This window comes from Ictidomys tridecemlineatus, unplaced genomic scaffold, assembly GCF_052094955.1.
Source record: "Ictidomys tridecemlineatus isolate mIctTri1 unplaced genomic scaffold, mIctTri1.hap1 Scaffold_75, whole genome shotgun sequence".
Lineage (NCBI taxonomy): Eukaryota > Metazoa > Chordata > Mammalia > Rodentia > Sciuridae > Ictidomys > Ictidomys tridecemlineatus.
This window is the reverse complement of record NW_027525461.1, coordinates 462,978-487,395: the sequence shown is the minus strand read 5'-3', so window position 1 is coordinate 487,395 and position 24,418 is coordinate 462,978. Positions and strand designations below refer to the sequence as shown.

Genomic DNA, 24,418 nt, shown 5'->3' with positions numbered 1-24,418 from the left:
GGGAACCAAAGACTGAAAAAAAATATGATTGTCATTTTTCCTTGTTCAGACATAAGACAGACAGACAGATAGATAGATAGATAGATAGATAAATGGAGTTCTTACATCATGTAACATTATGTTGCTAACATGAATTAAAGCCTTACAAAATTTTACAAATAGAACTAAAAAATTAAGTTTTTGTCATTGTAGATAAAATAGCATGGTCAGAGTTTTCTGAGTATGAAATAATACATAGACTTGAAATTTTTATAGAAACAATTGACAGAAATGTTAAGCATGACTTAGGAGGGACAAAATGAAGACAGTTATTTTTCAAAAAGGGTTTGTGAATGAAAATGCAGAGAGCAGAGTTAGGGATAATTGGAACTATTTTTCTGAGTGACTGAAAGAATATTTGTGCTATTAACTGCACTAAGAAAAATGTTGTACACACTGGGCCTATTCAGAAAGTGGAGTCTGGCCTTTGGGCTGTCAATCCTGTATGTTTCTACCACTCTAAATTTGGCATGCAGATGGTACTCATCATTACAATTGTTGTTTAACATTTATTGAATATTGACAGTGTGCTAAGCCTGGTGTGGAATATTGGAAAGGCATTCATTTCTGCACATTCCCCCTCCCGCCTCCATCTGGTTCCTTCATTTTAGTATTGTCATGTTTCTTGGCACTTTGAAGTTGGTCATTGGCTTGTTACTCACTTAATAATTACCAACAACATGACACATGATGAAAAGATTTGAAGCATTTTAAAAGCTCATTCATTTATCAAGCCACCATTTGTGGGAGATGGGTGCATGACATTAGTTTAAACTTTGATCGAATAAGGGTTGTAATGTTTTTAGTATGCATGCAGTTTTATGAAGAGTTTTACCTTTATTAGGTTACCTTGATCTTAACAAAAATGGAAAATATTGTTTTAGTTCAAAATCTTTAAAATCACAGGGAAATGCACAGGATTATATAAGATTCTAATTTATAATGCAAATATAAATTTATAATATAAATATAATTAAAATTATAATCTATAATTGTACAATTTATAAAATTATCATCAGTGCTCCCCACATATGCATAATATGGATTTTTAAAGTAAAATTAAAGATTATGGAAAAATCAGAATCCTTTCTGTTTTTACCACAGCACAATTTACCTCTTCCCTACTCTTCCAGAAGTAAACATCATCATAACTTGGCAAATTTTTCATCCTTTTAGCCAGATATACATGTTTCCTTTTAGAATATATAATATAGTTTACTCTGTTTTAAATTTTAATTGTTTTGCTCTATGCATTTCCTTTTAAAAAAGAAAATTTCTATGTTCAACATTATATTTACGGTATCTATAATTAAGCTTAACTATTGTTTAGCACTCTATCTCTAATTTTGGAAATAAATTATATTTTTTTCATACAGTCTTTTAAATAAGACATTTTGCTTCCAATCTTTGCTATTACTTTTTAAAAATTGTATTCTTTGCTTTTATTAGTGCATTGTAGTTGTGCATAATAATTGGGTTCATTTTGATATGATCATACATGCATGAAATTGACTTTACTCCATTTCTGTCCCCTATGCTTGCTTCTCCTTTCTCTCCCCTTCTCCCTCCCCTTCCTCTATTCTACTGATCTACCTTCCACTCACTTATTTATTTTTAATGAGGCTTCATAGATATACATATAGCTGGAATTCATTGTGGTGTATTTCTGCATGCACATAGAGTTATTTTGTAAAGTACACAGAAGAAAGGATATTATAAAGATAAAAGTATAAATTGATACAATCAAATTATTTGCTATCATTTAGACAGAATATTTCAGAGAAGCAAAATAGAGGAAAATGTTTGGCTTACTTTATAAGTCTAGTATAACTTGATATTAAAAAGAAATAAGGACAATGTAAGAAAATTATAGAATAACTTTGTTTTGTCTACATAAATGTAACTATATTGAATAATTTAAGCAAACATAATCTAGCAGTGTATGTGAATGAGTGTGTAATGTATTATCAACAAATGAGCTATCATTATGCATTTATTAAAATAGCTAAAAGTAAAATGACTGATAATATCAAGTACCTGTGAGAGTGTAGAGCAACTAGAATATGTATATGTTATTAATGGAATACAAATTGATAGACATTTAAGAAATCAGTTTGGTTATTTGCAATTTTGTTGATAATTTGATATAAGTGGAGAAATGAAGTATGTATTTATTAAAAAAAAACTTGGATGGCAAAGTTTATTGCAGCTTTATTTATAATGGCTAAAATCTCGAAACAACTCAAATGCCAAAAAACTGTTGACTAGATAAACTATGGAATACATGCATTGGAATGCTGTTTAGCAGTAACACAAGTAATTACTAATTCATGCAGTTTCATGGACGAACTGCACATTCATCATGCTAAGTAAAATAAGACTGATTCAAAAGGCTACAAATTGTATTATTCCATTCATGTTATGTCCTGGAAAAGTTACAACTATAAGAAAACAGTTTAGCCAAAGGACTAAATGTGAAGGAAGTAGATTGACTACAAAAGACCATGTGGTAATTTGTGGGGTGATATGAATATTCATTCTCTGTTTTCTCTCATATGTGGAAGCTAACCCACAATAAAAGTAGAGGGATAAAAAAGAATAGAATTCAGTTGAGTAGACAAAGGGGAATGAGAGAAGGAAGGGGAGATGGGAAAAGGAAAGAGTGGAATGAATCTGACATAACATTCCCATGTACATAAGTGAAAAATACCATGGTGAATCTCACTATGTATACATCCACAAGAAATTAATTTAAAAAAAATCACTATGGGTAAGTGGCAGAAAGATCAGAAGAGGGAAGGGAACAGGGGTGGGAGGAGGGATGGGGAAGGAGAGACACTGGGGACTGAATTAGAACAAGATATATTCCATGCTTTCATAATTATGCCAAAATGGATTCATGTATAACTAAAAATATAAATTTTAAAGTTTTATTCTCTTAATTTTGACACTTCTTGTATGGCTGTGTGCATGTCTTAAAAATTATAGAACTGAACTCAGAAAAAAATAATTCTATCATATTTGAATTATAACTAATAAACCTGACTTTGTCGGTAGGTTTTATACACACTAATGGGAGTTTTATTCCTACATGCTTGATATCAATAATGTTATTTTAGATGAAATGCTTTCCAAAATCCAGTCTTGAACTCTTGCTAAAGCATAAAGTTTTGTTTAATTTTATTGTCTTGGATAAATCCCAATAACTTGCGGAACTTTTACATAAATTCTAATTTGTAAAAATATGTTTGGATTTTTATTTGTGCACAATTATCTCAACAGTAGCTCATAAAATTTTTGCTCATTCTTAAAAAATAATTTTAAAAACGCAGAAAATAAAGTTCACAGATATTGTCATTCACTGAAGTCTATAGGGCTTAAACATGGCAGAACTGTAACACCTATACTGATTTTTTAAATACAACCCCAGTGTTTTCTAATTAATTTTAAAATAATTTGTTTTAATTATTTCATTTAACATATTTGTATTGAAAGTGTTATGTTTGCAAGGTTGCAGTGGATACCTCTTTTCTGGGCCAGCCTAACACTTTTTTATTTTTAAATAATACATTCTCCATTTCCCTTGCCCTAATATCACACTCCATCTAGGAATTTAGGTGGGGGTAATACATGTATATCTTATCAGGGTGCCACATACTCTGTTTATAGTAAATGGATTAGGGATCATTAAATGGCACCATTATTAATATTCAATCCTAGAAATTTTACTGGATTAATTTGATAAGAGGAACAATCTCTCTGTCAGGCCTGCAGAGCTATAGAATATAAACTCAGTGTTGCCAGAGGCTGAGGTGTGGTGAAACTTTCCTAGGGTAGAGAACCAGCACAGAAGACAACAGAGCTGCGATGAACTTCTGTTGGCATCATTCATTCAATATTCCCTGAAGCCATAGAGATCCCTGGAATTAACACTTATGTGAAATAATGAACTTCCTTTTCTTTTTGGAATGGGCTTGAATATGAAATCATCTCCTGATTTACTGAGTCACAAAATGAGACATTAGCTCACATGTAATTTATGCCCTCAAGAACTCAGGGACTTGGAAAAATAATACACATAAATTTATTATAGTAATAACGTTGCTATGTTACTTTAATTGACTACCTCACTTAACTGATTATCTCACATTCCAGAACATTAGTAAGAATAAATTGAGTTAAGTAAATAGGAACCATTTTCTCATGCAAGCCAAAAAGTTAGTAGTATTTTAAATTTAAATAGAGGTTAATTTTAAAGACGATAGTCATCCAGTAAAGAGATATAATCCAAATAAACTAAATTCAGATTTCATCTTTTACTGTTGGCAGCTTTTTGGACATATTTTACTTCAAAGACCTAGATTTCTTAATATAAATGTTGAAGGTCAGATGAAGACTAGGTCATTCCAAACATTTAAAGATAAATGCTTTTTCCATTTCTTGGAAAAAAATCACAAGGCAATAAACTCCAGATCTACTATCAGGAGAGAAGAATGAGACAAGGACCCTTCCCAACTTACCTAGCCAAAGACCTCTCATTCATTGATCACTGCTTTCTGCCATTTGTTTGTCATATATTGTTAAATAAAAGCTGAAGAAATATCAGAGTCTACAACATGAAAAGTATTGTTAAATAACATTTTTAGAAATTCAATAAGTTGGAAATCAATCAAAAATGAAAAAAAAACACTTTAACTCAAATGATGATTTATATTAAAACCTTGAATTTAAGAAAAAGTAAATTTTTTAGACATAACTTGTGTGAGATGTATAAAGAAGTTTACTAAATGGTAATAAGGCTAAACCATGAAAACTTAGGTAAGTACTTATCACTCTCTGTAATGCAAGTACAGCATATAAGCTGGTCTGTTTTATTCAGCTTTTTCATCTGTGACCAAAACACCTGATAAGAACAACTTAGAGGAGGAAAAGTTTATTTGGGACTCAGGGTTTCAGAGATCTCAGTCCATTGGTAGCTGACCATTGCTCTGGACCCAAGATGAGGCAGTACATCATGGGGGAAGACGCCCAGCAGAGAAATGTTGCTCAACACAAGGCAAGGTCAGGAAAGAGAGGTAGAGGGGTGGGGGAGGGAGAGGGGGAGAGAAAACTGGAGAAAGGGGAAGCTTGCACATGGGAAAGATGCATCATTCTAGGGCACACCCCCAGTGACTCACCTCCTCCAGCCACACCCCACTTGCCTTCAGTTATCACCCAGTCAGTCCATTCAAACTAGGATAAACTGATTAGGTTACAGCTCCCCCAATCCAATCATTTCACCTCCAAGCACTCCTGTATTAACACAGGAGCTTTGGGGGGAACACTTTATATATAAACCTTAACACTGCCTAAATGTCAAGTATATCTTCAATGCACATTTTGTTTTAAAGAGATGCATTAAACCTAGAGAACAATTCAGAGAAAATTGACATCTTTATTATATTGAGTTCTATACCCCATAAACATTCTATTCCTCTTCCTTTATATAGGTTCTCTATTTCTTCCAATCTCATTTTGTAATTTGTAGGATGCAAATCCTCTGTTATATTAGACTTTTGCTTAATAATGTTTCCTTTTATGTTTTTTAAGCTATTGTCAATTGTGTTTCAAATTTTATTTCTAGTACATAAAAGTGTAGTTGATTTTTGTAATTTATTTGTAAACCCTGAAATTTTGTTGAACTCACTTAACAGTTTTATGATTTTTAAAAATACAATAGTAATCATGAGAGATTGGGAAGGTTGTAGGGGTAGCATAGATAAAGAAAAGTAGATTTGATCAGTTTTTCTGGTATACAGGTGTTAAAATATGACACTGAACCCCATTAAAGCATACAATTAATGCATAAACATTTTTTAAATGTGATATGTGTGTGTGTACAATGAAAACTACATAGCCTTTAAAAAGAAGGAAATTTTGTCTTTGTGAAAATAGAATCCTTAAGATTTTTCATATAGACAATTATATCATATATGCAAATGAGGATAATTTTATTTTTACTTTCCAATTGATAATGCCTTGCATTTCTTTCCCTACTTTTACTGCAAGGACTAGAACTTCTAGGTGAACAGAGTAGTGAAAACAATACTTGAAGGGAAAGTATACAATCTTTCAGCTTTAGATAGGGTATTAGCTGGGATACTAAGTATAATTGTAGGTATGCTTTAATTAATGAACTAGCCCAATTTGTTTACATGTATGAAGAGTTTTAGTCATGAATTATTGTTGGATTTTATCAAATTCTCCTTCTGTTTCACTTTATGTAATCACTTGATATTCATATTTAGCTTGCTTATGTGATTAAATTGATTGATTTTAAATGTCAAACTTGCCTTCCATCATAGAAAAGATTCCACTTCCCCCCCGGAGGTGGGAGTGTCCTCTACCCTGTGTGAGGTAGTGGTTTGGGGAGCTCCTCCCCAACACCCAGGTTAGAGGGGCCTCTCCCCTTTAGTGGGGAGTGGTCTCTACCCTGGGTGTGGTATTGGTACAGGGAACTCCCACTTCACAACCAGGTTAGGGGGGCCTCCCCCGGAGGAGGGAGTGCCCTCTACCCTGGGTGTATTAGTGGTGTAGGAAGCTTCCCCTGGACACCCAGGTTAGAGGGGCTCTCTACTGGCAGGAAGACTACCCTCTACACTGGTTGTGGTAGTGATGTTGGGAGCTCCTCCCCGCCCTGAGACCCAGGTTAGAGGGGTCATCTCCCTGGAGGGGGGAGTGGTGTATACCTTGGGTGTCTTAGTGGTGTGGGGAGCTCTCTCTGGACACCCAGGTTAGAGGGGCCTACCCCTGGAGCGGGGAGTGGCCTCAACCCTGGGTGCAGTAGTGGTTGGGGGAATTCATCCTGACACTCAGGTTATAGGGGCCTCTACCCTTGGTGCAGTAGTGGTGTGGGGAGCTCCCCCACAACACCAAGGTTAGAGGGGCCTCCCACCTGGAGGGGAGAGTGGCCTCTATCCTGGGTGTGGTAGTTCTGTGGGGAGCTCCCCCCGACATCCAGGTTCAAGGGGCCTCCCCTCTGGAGGTTGGAGTGGCCTCTAACCTAGGTGTGGTAGTGGTGTGGGGAGCTCCCCCTGGACAGCCAAGTTAGAGGGGCCTCCCCCCCTGGAGGGGGGAGAGGTCTCTATCATGGGTGAGGTAGTGATGTGGGGAGCTTCCACTCCACATCTAGGTTAGAGGGTCCTCTCTCCTTGAGGGGGAGTGGCCAAAAGCATGAGTGCTTTAGGGGTTTGGGGATCTCCCCACCAACACCCATGTTAGAGGGGCCTCAACCCTGGAGAGGAGAGTGTCCTCTACCCTGGGTGCAGTATTGGTGTGGGGAGCTCCCCCCTGACACCCAGTTTAGAGGGGCCTCACCCCTGGAGGGGGGAGTGGCCTCTACCCTGGTTGTGATGGTGGTGTAGGGAGCTCCCTGGACACCAAGGTTAGATGAGCCTCCCCCAAGGAGGGGGGACTCCCCCTCTGTCCTGGTTGCAGTGGGGAGCTTCCCACCAGTGCCCAGATTAGAGGGGCCTCCCCCTGTAGCGGGTAGTGGCCTCTACCCTGGGAGCAGTAGCAGTATGTGAAGCTCCCCCTGACACACAGGTTAGAGGGGCCTCCCTCCTGGAGCGGGGAGTGTTCTCTACCCTGGGTGCAGTAGTGTTGTGGGGAGCTCCCCTACAGCACCCAGGTTAGAGGGGCCTGCGCTGTGGAAGGGGAGTGGCCTCTACCCTGGGTGCAGTAGTCGTTAGAGGGGTGCCCCCCCCTGGAGGGGGGAATGTCCTCTATCCTGGGTGCAGTAGTGGAATGGGGAGCTCCCCGAACACACAGGTTAGAGGGGCCTCCCACCCTGGAGGAAAGAGTAGTCTCTACCATGGGTGAGCTATTGGTGTGGGGAACTCCCCATCCACACACAGGTTAGAGGGGCCTCCCCACTAGATGGGGTAGTGGCCTCTACCCGGGGTGCCATAGTAGGGTAGGGAGCTCTCCCCTGACACCCAGGTTAGAGGAGATCCCCCCCCCAGCAGGGAGTGGCCTCTAGCCTGGGTGCAGTACTTGTGTGGGGAGCTCCCTCTGGACACCCAGGTTACAGGGGCCTCTGTACTGGCAAGGGACTACCCTCTACCTTCCTTGTGGTAGTGATGTGGGGAGCTCCCCCCAACACACCCATGTCAGAGGGGACCTGCCCCTGGAGGGGGGAGTGGCCTCTACCCTGGTTGCTGTAGTGGTGTGGGGAGCTCCTCACCCCCGACACCCAGGTTAGATGAGCCTCCCCCAAGGAGGGGGGACTGCCCCTCTGCCCTGGGTGCTGTGGGGAGCTCCCCCTGACACCCAGGTTCGAGGTGCCTCCCACTTCGAGGAGGGAGTGCCTCTCTACCCTGGGTACAGTGGTGGTGTGGGGATCTCCCCCCAACATCCAGGTTTGATGGGTCTTCCCCCTCGAGGGGGAAGCAGGGCAGGGGGCACTCCCGCCTCCAGCGGGGAGAAGCCTCCAACCAAGGTGTCCAGAGGAGCTCCAGAAGGCACCCAAGGCAGAAGGGCACTCCCCCCTCCAGGGGGGATGCCCCTCCAACCTGGGTATAGGATGGAGCTCCCCAATGCACCCAGGGTAGAGGGGCACTCCACCCTACAGTGGTGAGGCCTCTCAAACCTGGTTGTTGGGTAGAGCTCCCCACCGGACCCAGGGCAGAGGGACAGTCCCCCATCCAGAGGGGAGGCCCTTTCGAACCTGGGTGTCTGGTAGAGCTCACCGCAGCATCCAAGGCAGAGGGGCACTCGCCCCTAGGCCCCTCGTACCTGGGTGGCATGGGGAGTTTCCCACCACACACATGGTGGAGGGGCACTCTCCCCTCGAGTGGGGAGGCCCCTTTAACCTTAACCGGGTGTCCGGGGAAGCTCCCCACACCACCACTGTACCCAGGTAAGCAGCACTCTCCCTCCAGAGGGATGTCCCTCGAACCTGGGTGTGTGTGTGTGGGGAGCTCCCTGCACCACCACAGCACCCAGGGAAGAGGGGCACTCCCCCCTCTAGGGGGGAGGCCCCTCTCACCTGGGTGTCAAGGGGGAGCTCCCCACACCGCCATCTCATGCAGGGTAGAGGGCACTCCCCGCTGTATGAGGGAGGCCCCTCTAACCTGGATGTTGGGGGGAGCTCCCCACCTCACTTCCTCACCCAGGGTAGAGTGCACTCCCCCCTCTAGGGGGGAAGGTCCCCTAACCTGGGTGTCAGGGTGGAGCTCCCCACACCACTACCCCACCAAGGGTAGAGGGGCTCTCCCCCCTTGAGAGGTGAGGCCCCTCTATCCTGGGTGTCTGGGGGTAGCTCCCCACACCACCATCTCACCCATCGTAGAGGGGCACTCCCCGCTCCAGGGGGAGGCTGCTCTCACCTGAGCATGGCGGGGGGCTCTCCATACCGCCAGTACACCCAGGATCGAGGGGGACTCCCCCCTCCAGGGAGAGGCCCCTCTCACCTGGTTGTCAGGGGGGAGCTCCCCACACCGACGCCACACCCAGGGTGTGGGGAAGAGCTCCCCACAGAACTACTGCACCCAGGGTAGAGGGCACTCCCTGGTGGAGGGGGTAGGCCTCTCAAACCTGGGTGTGTGTGGGAGGCGCTCCCCACACCACCACCACACCCAGCGTAGAAGGGCACTCCCCCTTCGAGGGGGCAGGCCCCTCTAACCTGGGTGTGGAGGGGTGGAGCTCCCCACACCTCCACTGCACCCAGGGTAGAAGGGCAATCCCCCCTCCAGGAAGGAGGCCCCTCTATCCTGGGTGATGAAGGGAGCTTCCCACACTGCCACACCGCCACTGCACCCCTGGTTTAGGGGCACTCCCCCCTCCAGGGTGGAAGCCCCTCTCACCTGAATGTGTGTGGGGGGGAGCTCCCCACACCGCCACCACACACAGGGAAGAGGGACTTTCCCCCCCTCTAGGGGGAGGCCCCTCTAACCGGGGTTTGAGGGGAGGAGCTCCCCACACCGCCACAGCACCCAGGTTAAAGGAGCACTCCCCTAACTAGGGGAGAGGCCTCTCTACCCTGGGTGTTGGAGGAGCTCCCCACAGCACTCAGGGTAGGGGGCACTCCCCCCTCTAAGTGGCAGGCCCCTCTACCCTGGGTGTCTGGGGGGGACAACTCACTGCACCCAGGGTAGGAGGGTACTCCCCTCTCTAGGGCTCAGGCCCCTCTACCCTGGGTGTCAGGGAGGACCTCCCCACCGCGATCCGGGTACAGGAGCACTCCCCCCCACTATGAGTCCAGGCACCTCTACCCTGAGTGTTTGGGGGATCTCCCCTCTGCATCCAGTGTAGGGGGCCTCTTCTCCCTCTAGGGTGGGTCCCCTCTACCCTGGGTGTGTGTGGGGAGTTCCCCACCGCACTACTGCACCCAGGGTAGAGGGCACTCCCCCATCTAACGGGGAGGCCCCTCTAACCTGGGTGTGGTGGGGTAGAGCTCCCCACACCGCCACCACACCAGTGTAGAGGAGCACTACCCCCTCCAGGGAGAGGTCCCTCTAACCTAGGGGTGAGGGGGAGCTCCCCACACTGCCACCACATCCAGGGTAGAGGGGCACTCCCCCCTCCGGGGGGGGCCTCTCTCACCTGGTTGTAGGTGGGGAGCTACCAACACTGCCACCACACCCAGGGTCGAGGGGCACTTCCCCCTCGCAGGGTGAGGCCCTTCTCACCTGGGTTTTGGTGGTAGCTTCCCACACCACCAGCTTACCCAGGGTAGAGGGGCACTGCCCCCTCGAGTGGGGAGGCCCCTCTCCCCTGGGTGTCTGGGGAGTTCCCCACATGGCCAAAGCACCCAGGGTAGAGGGGCACTCCCCCCTCTAGTGGGCAGGCCTCTCAAACCTGTGTGTTGCGGGGAAGCTCCCCACACAGCCACAGCACCCAGGGTATCATAAGCATAAGCAAGAAGAATTTTTAGTTCCAAATGCCATTAGAGAAACACAGATTCTGTCAAAAAATCCTTACTTTGCTAAATATTTTTTAACTTAGCAAAGGACTTCAGAGATTAAGTAGAATGAATCCAAGCATAAGTGCCATTTACATCCAAAGTGTGATTTTCATGTACAAGCTGACTTCAGATGAAACCTCTCAAAATCATATTCATCTTCCAAAGGAGATGAGAGAGCTGTTCATATTTTTCAAAATCTCAATCTCTAGGTTCAAACTATTATGTTTATATTACTGGAAGATTTCTTTTTTATAAAATATTGCAGTGTTTCAGCCAATGGTTAGGAAATAAATTGTTCACTGTTTGGAAAACAATTGACTTTCTCAGGTAGCTAGAGGATTTGGCATGCTTTGGGACTTCACAGAAAAAATAGAACTACATTAACATAACCCAATTTCAAACAGACATGCTTGGAACACTGGAGAGCTGAAGGGGCCTCTGAGAGTATTTAGTCAAGAGGCATGATTTTAAAGATAGGAAAACCAAGGTCTAAAAATAAAAGAAAGATATCCAGATTTATGCTGTAAGTTGAGTTGATCTCATTCTTCTGAGTTTCAGTTCTTCAGGCATTGCATTCCATTAATATATCATTTTCCATTCTTTATCAGTTAGTTTTTTAGGACATACAGTGTGCCAAGCCTACTGGAGATACAAAGAGAGATATATAAGAGAACCTTTGAACTCAAGGAATTTAATAACATGGTGAAGAAAAAACAATAACTGCAAACCCAACAGAACATTTTAAAAAGTTGCTACACTTAATCAAATGGGATTATATCTGACAATGGTTGACATCTGCAATGTGTAAGGAATTACAAAAACTCGATGCCAAAAAAGGAAAAATTTTAAGTGAGCAATAAACCTAAATAGACATTTCTCAAAAGAAGATATAAAAAAGGCCATGTATATATTAAAAAAAACACCTAATCATCAGGGAACTAATCATCAGGGAACTACAAATAAAAACCACAATAAGATATTACCTTACTCTGGTAAAAATGGCTTTCATCAAAAACACTAAAGATAGCAAGTAGTGATGAGAACTGTTGGAGAAAAGGGAACTCTTGTACATTGTTGGTGAGAATGTAAATTAGTACAAACCTTATCAAAGACAGCTTAGGGTGTCTCAAAAAATTGTAAGTAGAGCTACAATCCCACCACTGGGTACTTATATCAAATGAAATGAAATCTGTATGTTAAAGAGACACCTGTGCTCCCATGATTATTACAGCACTGTTTGCAATAGCCAAGAAATGGAAAAAATCTAAACATTATCTGATGAATAGATAAAGAAAAGGTGGTGTATATATACAGTGGAATAGTATTCATAAAAAGAATGAAATCCTTTTATTTGAAGCAATACAAGTGGAACTGAAGATGATCATGTTAAGTGAAATAAGCCATGCACAGAAAGCCAAGTACCACAGAATCTCACTCATATGCAGACTTTTAAAAAGTTGATCTCATAGAAGTTGAGAGTAGAATGGTGGTTGTAAGAGGCTGGGGAAAGCAGAAGTTTGGGAAAGGTTGATCAATGGGTACCAAGTTGAAGTTACTTAAGGGTAAGAAATTCTAGTATGCTGTTTTTGCATAGTAGTGCAACTATAGATAACAAAAATGTACTGTATATTTCAAAAACTAGAAGAAAGACTTGAATTTTTTTTACCATAAAGAAATGATAAATGAGGTGATAATATATTTAACCTGATTTGAACATTATGCAATGTTTACATGAATTGAAAGGAGATGAAGTGTAGATAGCAGTAAGATGACAAGTTTATGTATATTGTGTGATGGGTTTGAGCTTGAACTATAGATTGTAAAAAATATTCTGAAAAGTTTAAGTTGAGAGAGTGATATGATATTATTTTCAATTTAGAATTACAAGTATATCAATGTGGAGATTTTACTGTAGTATAAAAAGACCAGCAGCAAAGAGAACAAATTGGAGGAAACTGCAGAAAGGAAGCAAGAAAGACAGATGTTATAAATAAAGAGTAGCAATGAGGATTCAGACAAGAGAAATGGAGGTATACATTTCATAGGTGTTCATAATTGATTAGATATAGAGAGTAAGGAAAGGAAAGCTGGGGATAACTCTAAGATTTCTGTGTCAGACTTCTGTTGGATTAACATTTATCACAATGGGGAATCCAAAAAGATAAGCATGATTGGGAAGGGAATTTAGGGCATGCTGATTTCAAGATGCTACAGTGCATTTCATGTACAGTGGATATATATGTCAAAAATCCAGGAATTTTCTCTGGGCTAGATCTACTTAAGTATATCTAGTTGCTACTTAAGGATATTATTTCCAATAATATTTTGACCTAATTGGTAAGTATGATCCCAGATTCATTATTGTGTAATTCTCCTGGACCTCTCCAGTCTAATTTAATTCTTCTCTTCCTTCTTCTTCTATTTTCCTAATTTAAGAAAACACATTAGTTTGGGTCTAGAGTTATAAATTTGAATTTTGAGTAACTTTTCATTTATATTCCAGTCTCATAATTTTGGTCAAGTTGTACATTGTGAAAATTGGATTCTCATATCAATAAGATATCAGTGATCTACAGCTCATTTTAGATACAACTGTAAAATGAAGTAATAAATATGAAAGAAGTTTGGAACAAAATGTAGATTGAAAGGGAGTGTATTATTGTGATGGTGGTGATGCAAAATCACACTCCAGTAATATACCATGGCCCAAGACTATAAAAATAAGTGCATGCACTTGCACACATATATGCATAAACACACTCTGCTCATTTTGGCACCCACTGTCTTTATTGGATCTTTAATATATTCTATTTGGATTATTACGTTCTCTTTTCCTTTTCCTATTTATTATTCTCTCCTAATGACCTATGTGCTACATTAACTCAAAACTGTTTTTCTTTAAACATTTTCATGTCATGACTTACTAGCTTCCTAGGTCTTGTGCAAATCACTTCAACCAGTTCACTCTTCTATCAAATGTGGTTACTACCACTTAACATCACATGGAAGTTGTAAGAACAGAAAAAGATAATGCATAGGAAAGACCTTACAAATTAAATTATTATATAAACATATATTTTCTTAACTTTATTTTTATTGTTGTTAAACCGGTTATCATGTCAACCTTCTCAAATATATTTTTTTAAAAAAAAAAAAACTTCTTTTAGGGGCTGTAGCTGTGGCTCATGAGTAGAAAGCTTGCCTTGCATGTGTGAGGCATTGGGTTCAATCCTCAGAACCACATAAAAATAAATAAAGAATATAAAGATATTGTGTTCATATGCATATATATATATATATATATATATATATATATATATATATATTCTCGTTTTCATGTCAAGACTTGATTTATCTTCTTAGATTTCAAAGACTAGATTCTCCCTATTGCAGAATACATTCCCAACATTATGTTCATTGTCACGACCCCCTTGCCCGCAAGGAAGACGCGACTCAGGAATCTTCTTTCAGCAGTTTATTCAGGCCCCTGATATTCTTCTAATGATTCTTCTACTACCCGGAATAATAATTGGATGCCCCTCCCAGCCTTAATAAAGCACCTCGAACCCCAATGCAAAGCTGCCACGTGTACCCTTCTCACAGGGTGCTAGAAAATGACACGCCAACTTTCTCTGATAAGGAGCTGGGAACACGCCAACTCTCTTTGATATGGAGTTGTCCTTCACAGACCACAACGGAGCCAGCGCCATCATGTAATGGCGACCACAGTCCGCAGGAACGGCTCACCACAGCTCCCCCTTTTTGTTTCACTAAGACAATACAGGCGAGAGTAGAGGTCCTATCCCACTGTGCAAAAGTGGCTGCATAGTATGGGCCAGCCCCAGGGGGCGCCTTCCCCAGACCTGACACCATATCAGCCGACGCCTTTTTTCGTGGGGCGGGGCGGAGACACGTCAAACCCGCATGCAATAGGACATGCTCCCCTTGAGGTCCCTCTTCTCAATGGATCACTCAAGTGCAGTGCCTTGCCTCGCATCCTGTATCGTGACGATGGTGAGTAAGAGGGAATAGCTGAGGTTGAACTGTGGCCATGCAGAAGTACAACTACAAACAAGTTGGCAGCACCCTGAAAGAAAGGCACGGACTTTAAAGTGATAGATAAAGACCAGTGTGGAAACCCTTCTGCGTGCAATGGCAACAAGACCCGCAGAGTGCAAGGGCTTTCCAACACTAAGAGAAAGACAAAAGAAGGACATGTCGTACCCAGTGCAATGTTATAATAACTTGGGGTGCAACGACCATGTCAAAGGCACTAGTGTAGAAACCCATCTGCGTGCAATGGTAGCAAGACCGGCAGAGTGCAAGGGCTTTCTGACACTAAGAGAATAACGAGGAAAGACATGTCAATCCCAGTGCAATGTTATAATAACTTGGGGTGCAATGACCATGTCAAAAGTTTAGTGCTTAAGATGCGCAAGCCAGACCTGTGGCGAGTTGCCAGTTTCTAAAGCAGCAAGAGCTTGTATGATCATAGCCTTATCTTGAGCACTACGAGCCTTAAGGCGACAGAGAAACCACAAACAGAGGAACATACCAAAACAACACAGTGCACCAAAAATGCCTACTCCCACCCACTCTTTAAAAAAGGAAAAAGCAGAAGATATCCAATTGGTGAATTGACCCAGAGTCACGGGATCGACACGGGTACTATTCAAGACAGCTATCTGGGTTAGTTGAGACTGGATCATGTCTTCCGCTTCCATGGACCAATTTCCGGCCAGATATCCACCAATGATGCGGGAAGCATTCCTGGAATCATTAAATCTGACAGAGGTTATACATAAATGTGCACGTTGGTCAATGCAGCCTAAAAGTAGTAGGTCAGCCAATTCTTCTACCTGAGCTTGAAGAAAATCTATTCTTTGGTTGGTAGCTAAAATCCCTGACAAAATATGTTGATTAATCGCATTTTGCGATTCAAGTATAGTGGACGTTTGTTGAACAACTTGATTAATAGTGGCAGCAGTTTGTACTTGACTGGCCATGGCTACTCCGGCCGTAACTGCTGCAGCAGCAGATGCCGCCACGGCTGTCACTATAGCTGCCGTGATTCCAAAATCTCTGCGGACTCTAAGTAGCTCTACAATAGGAAATTTATCTGGATCCGCAGTGACTGGTATTGGGACAAAAGTTGGAATTTTCATAATTACTGCTACAGTCCAAGAACCATTCCAACACTCAGATAAGAAACAGGTAGTATGAGAACAATCCAGCATCCCCGACGAGGTGTGATTAGCTAAAAGGAACAGGAACGGGGATTGGATACAGACCATTGCAGGAGGCAATGTGGCATAATGTAACAGAGAGTTGAACGAAACAGATGTAAGCCTATTACCTCGTTCACTCTCCTTAGTAGTGCCAGAAACATTAGCCAGCCAACTTTTGGCTCCTAGTAATTGAGCCAATGCGGAAATATCGGCTGAAGCCCCCTTCTCATTGGAAATGAGCCATTGAAACCAGGACCAACCTGTTCCTGTAGAGGAGTTGGCATTGTTGTTAAAGTTATAAACATATCTCTTCAGAGGGGGGGAAAAGGAGAAACCTTTAGCAACTTGATGTTTCTCCCAAGAATGATCCTGACAAGGCGTAAATGTCGGGGGAAAACCAAAATTAGGGGTACAGTAAGGAGAGGCCTTGAAATGAGTGGCATAGCAAGTACTATTAGAAGAAGGAGGCATTGGGATTAATACCTCGGAGATAATAGCTAAAGTAGTTATGTTTAAAACAGAGCTAGTTGCGGGGGTCCCTGAGCCTGATTGCTTCCCTGAAACTACTTGGCTCAATACAGCACTGAGAATACTCCCTGAGACTCGACTGGACCGCAATGGGTCCTCCCAGTTAGTCAAATTTTTGGTCTTAAGGCTAATACAATTAGTGTTCCCAAGACTGAAACAAAAAACTCCTGTGAGATTAACTTGAGACTGATTAAAAATATTTTCCATGTCCCCTCTAGGAGAGGTACAAGGAGCAGACATCTCACATGAGGTAGAAAAAAGAGTGGGGAGGACACTAGAATTACTATGAACTGGCATTGGCATTGGCCATGCCCGTGCCACTGCCCATCACTGCATTGGTGCCATCTGTACCGTTGGCACCAGCATCAGAGCCAGAGCACTCATCAGAATGAAGCTCCTCATCATGGGACTATTGTGGCACCTCCTGCTGCTGGTTAGTAGATCTCGAGACTCTTCTTGTCAGGCATTCAGGGATCCACAGCGGCTCCGTGCGATCCTGGGGAAAAACACATACAGATCCTCGTGCCCATGTCAGCACGGGGTCAGGGCCATTCCATTGGCCCGTAAGAACATCCTTCCACTTAACATAGCCAGTCACAGAGGGCTGAGGGGACACATGTCTATCGGCCGCAGAGCGGCCATGAATATCCAAATTCAAAAAATTAATGGTAAAAAGAGCTAAGGACAGGCGTTCTTTAGGAGTGTGGTCAACTCCTATTCCCCCTTTTTGTTTTTCTAAGGTTTCTTTTAAGGTGCGGTGGGCACGTTCAACAATGCCTTGCCCTTGAGGATTGTAAGGCAACCCATGAGCAAGTTGTACTCCCATAGTAGAACAAAAAGATGTAAACTGTCTGCCAGTATAAGCAGGTCCATTATCAGTCTTAAGGGATGCAGGTGCACCCCATGCTGCCCATGCCTCTAAGCAATGAGTAATAACATTACGTGCCTTTTCTCCCGATAAAGCAGAAGCATGAATAATTCCAGAGTATGTGTCAATAGAAACATGTACATATTTGAGGGTACCAAAGTCAGGCACGTGAGTTACGTCCATTTGCCAGGTGACCAATGGCTTCAATCCTCGTGGGTTTACACCATAAGTAGGAGGATGAAGAAATGTGACACAATGGGGACATTGTAATACTATCTGACGAGCATCTGCTGTGGAGATGGAAAAACGTCTGCGCAGTGTCATAGCATTGACATGAAAGTTGTGATGAAACAATTTAGCTTCTTCTAAGGAGGAGGCCAAGCATACCAACTGGCTTCTAGTTGCCGAGTCAGCACAGGCATTACCCTGTGATAACGGGCCAGGAAGAAAGGTGTGAGCCCGAATGTGCATTGGATAGAAAGGGGGCAGTACGGCTACGGATAAGCTGTTGAAGCTGATTAAAGTAAGCAGACACAGCATGGGTGTCACTAATAGCTCCTACAGCCTCCAAAATTTTGAGCGCCTGCACCACATAGATGGAGTCCGAAATGAGATTGAAAGGAAAAGAACACTGTTTAAAAACTTCAATGACAATTTGTAGTTCTACCCATTGTGGATTTCCAGGAGCAAATTGATGCTGGACAGGGGGAGAGTCATTAATCACATAAGCTCCCATTCCAGACTTAGAGCCATCAGTAAAAATATTAACAGCCCCCGGAATTGGAGTGGGTGAAGTTACTTTAGGGAAAATGATAGGATGCTCTTTAACAAAATGGAGTAATGGATGAGAAGGGTAATGATTATCAATATCCCCTTGAAACGAGCAACATAGAATGGCCCAGTTGTCCAGAGTAGCACACAAAACATTAAGTTGAACTTTAGAATAGGGTATGATAAGAGAAGAAGGTGCTTGTCCAAAAAATTGAATGCTCTGTTGAATCCCTCTAAGTGCTAACGCTGCAACAGCATCAGGATAGTATTCTAAAGATTTTCCTGGGGATACATGTGGGTGGATCCATAGTAAAGGCCCATCTTGCCACAGTACTCCAGTAGGCTGCCGCATAGTGGCAAGCACACATAACTGGAAAGGTTTATCACTCTGGAGCCTGCATAGAGTAGCATGTTGTATAGCTTCTTCTACTTTTATAAGGGCCGCTCTGGCCTCCTTAGTGAGGGTACGAGGGGAAGTAAGATCTGGATCACCCTTAAGAATAGCATACAAAGGCTGGAGCACGATATTAGGAATATGTGAATAACCTCTTATCCAATTAATATCTCCCAACAGTTTTTGAAAATCATTTAGAGTTTGGAGATCTTGAGTTCTTATAGTAACTTTTTGTGGTTTTAATATGTCATATCCAATCGTCGCTCCCAAATACTGAATAGAATCCCCTGTTTGAACCTTCTCAGGTGCAATATGTAATCCATACTGAGCTAACAACTTCACCAAGTCTTTATAGGCCTCATAAACTGACTGTTGTAATTTGGCTGCCAATAATACATCATCCATATAATGCATAATCTTAATGGAAGGATATTGTTGTCTGAGAGGTGCGAGTGCCTTCCCTACATACATCTGGCAAATCGTAGGACTGTTAGACATTCCCTGTGGTAAAACGACCCACTCAAACCTTTGATCTGGTTCCTCGTGATTACACGAGGGAAGGGTGAAGGCAAAACGCTGTGAGTCTTTAGGATGCAAAGGAATAGAAAAGAAACAGTCTTTAATGTCAATAGCAATGATATGCCAGCCCTGAGGAACAGAGGAAAGCAGCAGCAGCCTGAAACACCCCCGCCATACGGAGGCGGATCGGGAGGCCGCCCGTTCTTGAGCCCTTGCTTATCTCTGTTCCCTCTACCTAAACTCCCTAAATGCCGGGACAGCGTTCTTATCTCCTCCTCCTCAGCGTCTTCTGCCTCTGACCCACTTTCGCATGGGGGCGTGCGCAGCACACTGAGATCTGGATACAGTCTCCTCCCGTTCTCCACGCCCCGCACACTCCCCTCTTCCTGAGACACTTCGCTCTCTGTTGTTTCTGATTTTTCTTCATGCAATTGTTCTAAAACCTCCTGCCCTTTAACAAGCGCTTCTTGGCATCGGCCATCTGTAAGACAACTACGGACCATCTTCCAGAGGGGTATCACCCCGCCCTCTAGCATGCCCTGCTCACGAGCAAAGTCAAGGTCTTTGTCTAATTTATCCCAGCTGGGTGTAGTGAGGCTGCCTGAAAATGCAAACCACGGTGCAGCTGTATCTACTCTCTGTAAAAATTTCTCTAAGGTACTGCGTTTCACCTCCAGTCCCTTGGAACGTAAAAGGCCATCGAGGGCTAGAAGGAGTGGACTTGAAGTCACAGCACCCATAACGCAACACAAGAAAACACAGAAATCGAAAGTGAAAGTACACAAAACAAAACGAACATACACAGAAAACAAAAACGAAAATACAGAGTGCAATTGCTATGAGATGTAACGCCCTCTCTTTTAACAGAGGAGCAGGTACCTTTTAATGCTCCCTCTTTATGTATAGAGGAGCCTCCGCTTTTTAACAGCGGGTCCCACCTTACCTGGGACTTACCGGCGCGCCTCCCTGACTGCTGAAAGTTCTGGTTCCTGGGTGTTTCTTTGTTTCTTTTTTCCCGGGTCTCGGCACCACTTGTCACGACCCCCTTGCCCGCAAGGAAGACGCGACTCAGGAATCTTCTTTCAGCAGTTTATTCAGGCCCCTGATATTCTTCTAATGATTCTTCTACTACCCGGAATAATAATTGGATGCCCCTCCCAGCCTTAATAAAGCACCTCGAACCCCAATGCAAAGCTGCCACGTGTACCCTTCTCACAGGGTGCTAGAAAATGACACGCCAACTTTCTCTGATAAGGAGCTGGGAACACGCCAACTCTCTTTGATATGGAGTTGTCCTTCACAGACCACAACGGAGCCAGCGCCATCATATAATGGCGACCACAGTCCGCAGGAACGGCTCACCACAGTTCATAATCCTCTTTGACTCAGCTCATATGCTCATCATCCTCTGATCATTGACCCTGTTAAGACCATATGTTATTGCTAGGACAATTTTCACCTTAAAAACATACTCCTACCTGATACTCTGTTATTTTCCCTATTTCCTTTCACTTATAGCTCCACTCCCCCAAAATTCCTATTAGCTGTCTAAACTTCCCCATCCTATATTCTTTCCACAGCATTTGACAGAATTGCTCCCAGCATTGTGATAAATCATCTTTATTTGGAATTTAGATCACAATCTTCTCTTGGTTCTTTTCACAGATTAATCACAGTTTACTCTCCATGTCTTTTGCTAGGTCCTCCTGATTTTCTTGATGTCCGAATGAGGAAGTTTCTGAACTACGTCATTGAACACATTCCCTGTCTCCAGTGCTTCCTAAGTGAGCTCATTCTGTACTATGACATTAATTACCACTTATACACTGCTAATGACTCTTTTTTTGATGTTGTTAATAACTCTAATCTCCACCTCCAGCCCTGAATCGTCCTTTCAATTCCAGACTCACAGTCTTCTGATTTGCTACCTTTAAATGCTGATAATAATCTTAAACATAACATGTCTAAACTATAATTTTATTTTTCTCCTCTAACGTTGTTACTGTCCCAAAGGTCTCCATCTCAGGAATTGGAAACACCATGTCTTCACTTAAACAAAATTGCCTCCAGTTTTCTCTGGCTCTTCTTTTCCTTTCACATGTGACATCAAGTCTTTGTTAGTTTTGTGAGCCTGCTGTTACCAGGTATCTCAAAAGATTACTGCCTTAAAATTTATTCTCTAACAGTTCTGGAGTCTAGAAGTCCAAAATTAGTTTAACAGACCAATTAAGGTGCCAGAGGATCTGGAGGAGAATCTGTTCCTTGTGTCTTCCGGTGAGTCCTTGCATTCCTTGACTTCTGAGTTAGAATCAACCTCTACTTCGGTGGTGGCATTGCCTTCACTTTTTCTGTTTTCATGTTGAGGCTCCCTGTACCTGTCTTATCACACTGTGATGGCATTTAGGGCCCACAAAAATAAAGCAAGATAATCTTTTTTTCCTCAAAATTTTCAACCAGATCTGCAAAAGATCCTTTTTTTCAAATAATATAGCAGGTTTCAAGGATTAAGAGCTGATATTTTGGATAAATGTTATTCAGCCTCCTACAGTATCTATAAACACATCCTAAATTATATCCAGCACTTTCCCATGGCTTCTTCAGTGGCTTCTAAATCTGTCATCTGTTTCCTAGATTATAGCAGCACTTCTAGCTTGATCTTCCTGCTAAAGAACTTTTCCTTTTGAGGCTATTTTTTAAGACAGCAATTAGGGCAGTAATTTAAAAGGAATATTATTCAACCATAAAATAGATGAAATCTTGTCATCATGGAAACATGGATGGAACTGGAGGGTCTTTTATTAGATACAATTAGCAAGGCAAAGAAAAATATTGCAAGTTCTCATTCTTTCGCAAAAGATGAAAAGTCGAATCTCATAGAAGAAGAGTGGAGTGATCTCTAGAGGCTAACAAGAAGAGGAGAGAGGGGATCAAGAGAGATTTGATAATGAGTACTACAGTACAACCACATAAGAGGAGCTAGTTTTGTATTCTATAGCACAGAAGAATTTCTGCAGTCTATAACAATTTATTATATATTTCAAAACAACAAGAGGAATCTGAATTTTCCCAATTCACAGAAATTATAAATGTTTAAGTATCTGGAAGTGCTAATTGCCCTGATTTTATTATTACATATCATATGCATGGGTCAACTATGCATACAATATATGTATGTACAAATATTGTGACAATTTAAAAACCTGAGATCATGCCACTGTTCCTGCTCATAGCATTCTAAGGCCTTGTCTTCCTCAGAGCCAGATTTACAGGCTCTGATTCACCTGTTCTCCCACCTTTGCTCTAAATCATCTTTTATTACAACTTCTTTTCTAGGCTACTCAGTGAGACATCTGGTTTCCCTGATGCTTCTTGGACACACCAGATCTGCTATTAGCTCATGCATTTTGTTCTTCTAGGAAGGCCTCAAGTTATCATCAGATTTTCCCCCTCACTTTACTAAAGATTTCTGTTCAAATATATTTTCAAAGTGGCTTTGACGAACCACTCAATTTAAAGAGCAAGCTCTCTCCCTATATTGTTCTTTAATCAATAGTTAGGGTTCTTTTATTTTCTTTTAATTTTGGAACACTTATCACTACATATTTATTTGTTTATGCACTGTCAATCACATGCAATGCAATGTAAGCATAGTTTGATAATATAATATGTTTATATTATCAAATTCAGGAATAAAACTTAGCTATAAATAATGTAAGAGCATTGTGACAATCCTAAACACACAGGTAATGAATTGTTGGAGTCTGTAAACAAGTCAGGATGGTGCCTGGCATTTTGCCAGGGGGAGTGGTTTATGAGGTGGCGCCAGCGAGCCATTAAGTGTGGAGATTTCTTATTGGTTGACTGCTGTATCTAGTTTATGTTAATTAAGATAAGCTGTGTGGAATGTATAAATACCTCTGTTGTCCTACAATAAAGGGCTCCCACTCCTGCTGTATCAATCGACACAAGTTATTCGTCACCACCCAGTTATTTTGCTGCAGCCGGACTGCAGCAATGAATAATTGCTTGACTAAGCAAGTAGACATAGGAAAGAGGGACAAGAAGAAAAAGGTGAATATTAGTTGGTTAATTGATGTAATGGGAGGGATCATGGGTCTAATTTATTTTGGTAATGTGAGAGTCTAGACCACGGTATATGCTGATGCAAAACATTTATTAGTTGAATGAACAAATGATAAGTGTGGGATATATCTTCTTGGGCAGATTAGTGATATTATAAGCTAACAGCATTTTAAATAAAAAAAAATACTAACTAAAACCTATGATTACTCAATGGAAGACACTTCTATTGGCCACCCTTTCCTTGAGTCTTCATTCTCAGAATTAAACATCTATGGAATTGATACAAAAATGCATTGGAATAGCAACTTTACATTCCCATGCTGGGTAGAGTTGCAATACTTCATTTTTTTTATATCCCAATGCTGGCATACTACACCCATACAATTTTCAAAACAGGCAAGAGAGAAAAGGCTCTCAGAGTTATATAGATTAGAATACAATTCTGAGCAGAGATTCTTTTCTAGTTGGGTGCCCTTGCCCAAGTCAGTTAACTTATTTGAGCCTCAATTTGATAATAATCATCCTAAGAATGATAAGGTGGTAAATAAAAAATATATTCATTATTTTTGGTCACTTTATGTGAAGCACTGTGCTAAGCACTTCATAAAATACATTGCATGAAATTTGCTAAACGTCTGTAAAATGGATATACTAGTAATATTTTAATGTTGACCTCATATTCTGTAATAATTGCAGTCAACTGAATGAAGAGATCTTAGGGAAATCTACAATTGGACTGAAGTTCCCTTTAATTTCTTCTCTGCATAACTCATCCTTCAGCTGAGTTTCCCATCATATACATCACTTATCGAGCCAACGGATCTCGGGTGGATACTCTCCAGTTATGACTCAGTCCTGAATCTCTAACCAATTACTTTCTACCTTCATTCTGTCTTTCTTTTTAAACTCACCTGGAATACATTCTTCTGTTTTATTTCCACTTTCCAACTTGGTTTGCCTGTGATTTCTGTGTCCTCTTGCCCTCCTTGCCACAGCATTCTATTTATTTTAAACCTAAAATCAAAAACTTATTTCTTTTTACA

The 24,418-nt window shown here is 42.1% G+C and overlaps 1 long non-coding RNA gene across 1 annotated transcript; it reads right to left on the bottom strand.

Moving 5' to 3' along the window:
• Positions 1 to 14,444: 14,444 nt before the first annotated feature.
• On the bottom strand, positions 14,445 to 20,638 carry LOC144374572 (uncharacterized). Its single transcript, XR_013433944.1, has 2 exons — positions 20,236 to 20,638; positions 14,445 to 17,236 (listed from the first exon to the last, which is right to left on the bottom strand). It is a non-coding gene; the product is annotated as an uncharacterized LOC144374572 (long non-coding RNA).
• Between the last annotated feature and the right edge of the window lie 3,780 nt (positions 20,639 to 24,418).